The sequence below is a fragment of the Chanos chanos genome, chromosome 11 (assembly GCF_902362185.1).
Source record: "Chanos chanos chromosome 11, fChaCha1.1, whole genome shotgun sequence".
NCBI classification, from domain to species: domain Eukaryota; kingdom Metazoa; phylum Chordata; class Actinopteri; order Gonorynchiformes; family Chanidae; genus Chanos; species Chanos chanos.
Window position 1 is genome coordinate 1512501 of NC_044505.1, and position 4261 is coordinate 1516761.

Genomic DNA, 4261 nt, shown 5'->3' on the forward strand with positions numbered 1-4261 from the left:
ATCCTGACGGTTCCTACAGCCTATACAGATACACCGATTTTACCTGATGAAACTCAGGTGATGGTCAAAGCCAGAGGAATGCAACAAACCCCTGGCCTCTTTAAGGCCAGGTGACGACCAACTGGCCAGCATTTCTGTTACAATGTTTGAATATGTCATTGGGAAGCGGCACATTTTCGTGTCTGGGAGAAAGGACACTGGCCCCTCTGTCTCCTGTCCGAGGAAAGAAATAACATTAGTGTCAACAGATGGCACAGGTAACAGTCTCATCACTACAGGCCTCCTGCAAACACAGAGGGAAGAGAAGGAAACGCAGATGCACTGGGACTCCGGCGAAGGCGTGAGGGACAGAGACAGGGCGGACCCTGAAGGACAGGAGGGACAGCCTGACAACGAAAGAGTGACTGAATTTCCCATCTCTGCACCTGAGCAACATGACGGGGGAATCCACATGCTGCAAAAAAAACAAGAATCACCGTCAAAAGGACGTTTTTTTCTGTTCATTTGACTTTATTATGAAATACTGTAGACAATTCTCCAATTTGTCGAGACCTCCTCCAAATACTGAAATTGTGTTTAAAATCCAGTTACTGGCACAAGCTTGAAAGTATTCAACTGATGAACCTGCACACTGGGATATAATGGGGAAAGAGAATGTGACCCAAACTGGAGTCGTAAGGTTATTTTCCAGAAATTGCCACTGATGAACACTTTTGGTCACAAAACTGGTTCTATTCTAACGTGCTTAGATTAAAATATCCGACAAATTCCCGTCGGTGTTACAACAGTTGACACAAAATGTGGATGAACTTTAAGCGGAACATTTAAAACATAATTTTCAGCAGTTAACAGCTCTACAGTTTGGTCTATTGCTTGTAATAAACAGACTCGCCTAGATTCCGTTTATGGAGAAAGTTCAAATTGACTTAAACTGTGCCAAAGTTTTCTTTCCTTAAGAGGAAGTTGAAGATTAAGCAAGTCGCTTTCTGCAGAAGACACGCCAAGTCCCTAAACATTTTGAGAGAACGACTGCGTGTGTTTTCGTTAAAGCTTAAACGGATGCGGTACAAAGTTAAGGATTAGGCTACGAGAAAATGTTATCGACAGCACGGTCCCTTTAAAAAATAAATAAGGAAACCTTCGGCAAAATGTCAGAGACACGTAAACAGTATTCATGAATCCTTAAACGAGGAATAGGAACAAATCCACACCCTAACTCCATGGTGACTCAATAAATGTCATTACAACGTGGCGAGCTATCATATCTAGCTAACTTAGCTAAACAGAACGCACAGATCATGTATGTCGTCTGCGCACAAAGACTTGTTGCTTCTTAACACCGCGTCAATGAACTAGTACAGAACTAACTTACAATGGCTCTCCTTAAAAACAGTACTTCCGATTTAACGGCCAAATCGCTTGTCAGCGGCTTTTGCAGACCATTCTAAATCCTATCTGGTATGATATTTCACCAGCTTAGGAACCAGGGTCAAATGCTTTGTTTAGACTTTCATTGTAACTACTTGCATTCAACCTGAAAGCAATTTGGTTAGCTGACGTCTACAAAAATGGATAATATACGACCTAGCGCAGTGCAAACTTAGGACAAATACGAAACGAAGTTTTTAAGAGCCAATGTGTGCTTCTGTTACGCAAAGAAACGTCGTAACGATATATTACCAGTGCAGTTTCGTGTTAAGCTATCATCGCTGGACACTTTGGCTGTGCTCGGGTTTCCTGATGGTTGATCAGCGCACGAGATCAATTAAGAGGCTATGAGAACATTACCTGCAAATGGAGTGCGAATTTATCCCGTTGTGTGTATTCCCTCTTCCTTGGGCGCTGTTTTTTGTTAAAGTACGTGCACTGCAGTTGTCATTCAGCGCCCATTGAGTCCCTTCACTACACAGTTCAAATGAAAAAGTCGTTTCAAACACACCCGGAAGGGGACGGCTTAGTTTGTATGTGAGGTGGATTTGATACAACATGGACTCGAAGGTACTCAATGTGCCCCCTAGCGGCCACCTCGATAAACAAAAAACTTACCTAAGCTACTTCAGTTGACGCTGCAAATAAGGCACACTTACCACAAACAGAACGCCACAACAAAGTTATCAATATTAAGGGTTAAAAACCGGCGTAATTTATGTATTGATTAATTCAATTTTTCTGCAATCAATCGCCTCGCAGCAAAAACAAGTAACATATGTGACTGACTTACACAGTTTCACATGAAAGAGAAAAAGAGATTTGCTCTAACGTGCTAAATAAAATCTCCCTTACAATTCTTGTCTAAGATTAAAACTTCTATCAATTAGGCAAAGGAACTTTGGGAAGTTAAAACACAGTCAGTACAATTAATTTATTCAGCGTTCAGGTTCTTCAAGGTCCACACAGACGCCTCTATACCTAGCAGATCCGGGCAACTGGTACGTATGCTGTACCAATATCTGTCACTAGGGGGAGCTACATACCTGTATAATCAATGGCTGAACTCCTCATAACGACACCATGCAAGCCTAAACTTGAGATCCAGATACATAAACAAACAAACATATGTATATTGGGCAAAAGGAGCTCTTATATCTCCCTATCTAAGTTATATATAAAAGCTCCCTTTGAATAATGACTCACGTTTTTAAAACAGTGAAATGCTGTTTTAAGTCATGGACCTCATCTAAATTAGCTTTATTTCTTTAGTTGTGTGTTTCTGCGTGTACACACTGCGTTAAGTAAAGCTGTGTTCTCGCGGGGACAGGTAAGGAAACCTTAAATAACGAACCAGACCAGACCCAGTTTCTGTCATACGTCTAATCTTATACACTAATTTGGTTAGATATGATCACATAACTGTGGTATTTTAAACAAATCTTTCCCTCTTCAGGATGCAGGTTACCTGTCCACATCTGCAGCGTACAGAAATAGCCTGTATAAACAAGCTACGTCTCAGCTAAATAGTTACATTGTAGTCCCATTACACAGAGAAGACAAAATAAACACGAGGGGACTGCGAGAGGACAGCCAGTGGAATGCATCAAATCCCCGTCTACAGAGAGTTCCTTTAAATTACGAGTCTTTGTTCTAAGGCTTTGGAGACTAACGTCTACCTATAGATTATTATTATTATTATTATTATTTTTGGGGAGGGGGGGATCTGTTGTGCGTGACGACCAGAGACTCTGATGAATGGAGAGGCACGTGTGCGTATCTGCGCATCACTGGTATACTTTCTGTTCGCCTAATGTAATTCGAAAAGACTGTTTCTAGCCCGATACGTGATGTAAAGATCTTGGACCAGGAAAAAAAAATACATTGCATGGCTGTAATCAGAGCCAAGCTGTTACCGACACACATTGTCTGGCCTCTCTCTATGGAACCCATTAAATGATTAAATAGCCGAAGGACAGATTCGGCATCGTGTGTTTGCCCTCCGGGACACATGTAGACCTTGCCCAACGCAGGGTTCAAATGAGGAAAAACAGAGAGAGAGAGAAAAAAAATTAATTTGTGTTTTTTCACTATCTGGAGAAGAACTGGCCACCAACACATTCAAACATGGATACGTCTCTCCGCGTCGCCAGCATGGGACAGCCTAAGGGTCGGTGAAGCAGGCTTGTGACTGAAGGTTTGCTGGTTCGATTGCCAGGACCAGCAAGGAAATATGAAGTGCACTGGAACAAGGCACTTAACCCCCAGCTGCAGGTGTGCTGCCCACTGGCTGTGTGTGCTCACTGCCGGTGTGTAAGGATGGGTTAAATGCAGAAGTCAAATTCACCGCTCGCAGTGTGTGTGTGTGTGCGGTCATGGAGACTGAACATTTAATGTTAATCTATACCGGAGTGTCTCTGTTCCTGTCTAGTTTGCTGGTTGTGGGGAAACAGAAGAGTTGATTCTTTAAACCCAGTTAGCCCAGTAGTCATTAACTAGATCAGGGCTCATATTTAACACACGTTTTTCTCATTGTCTCCTGTGTTAAAACCAGTATAAACCAGCTGAATTACTGTGAATTAGTGCGGTAACTCAGTGAGCGGTCAGACAGTCTATAGAACTGACAGTGGAGATTGATATTAATGTTGGCTTGATACAAAAGAAACAGTGGTTTGTCTTTCCTCAGTGGTGTCTGATCTGTGCCAAAGTGACATTATCTGCTGCAATGAAAAAATTAAACTCACGCATCTTTCTTGATACTAAATAGCCGAGAAAGTTTTGGCCCTCCTGTTTTTGGTTATTTGTTGGACGGTATAGCCAAGTACAGTAACGT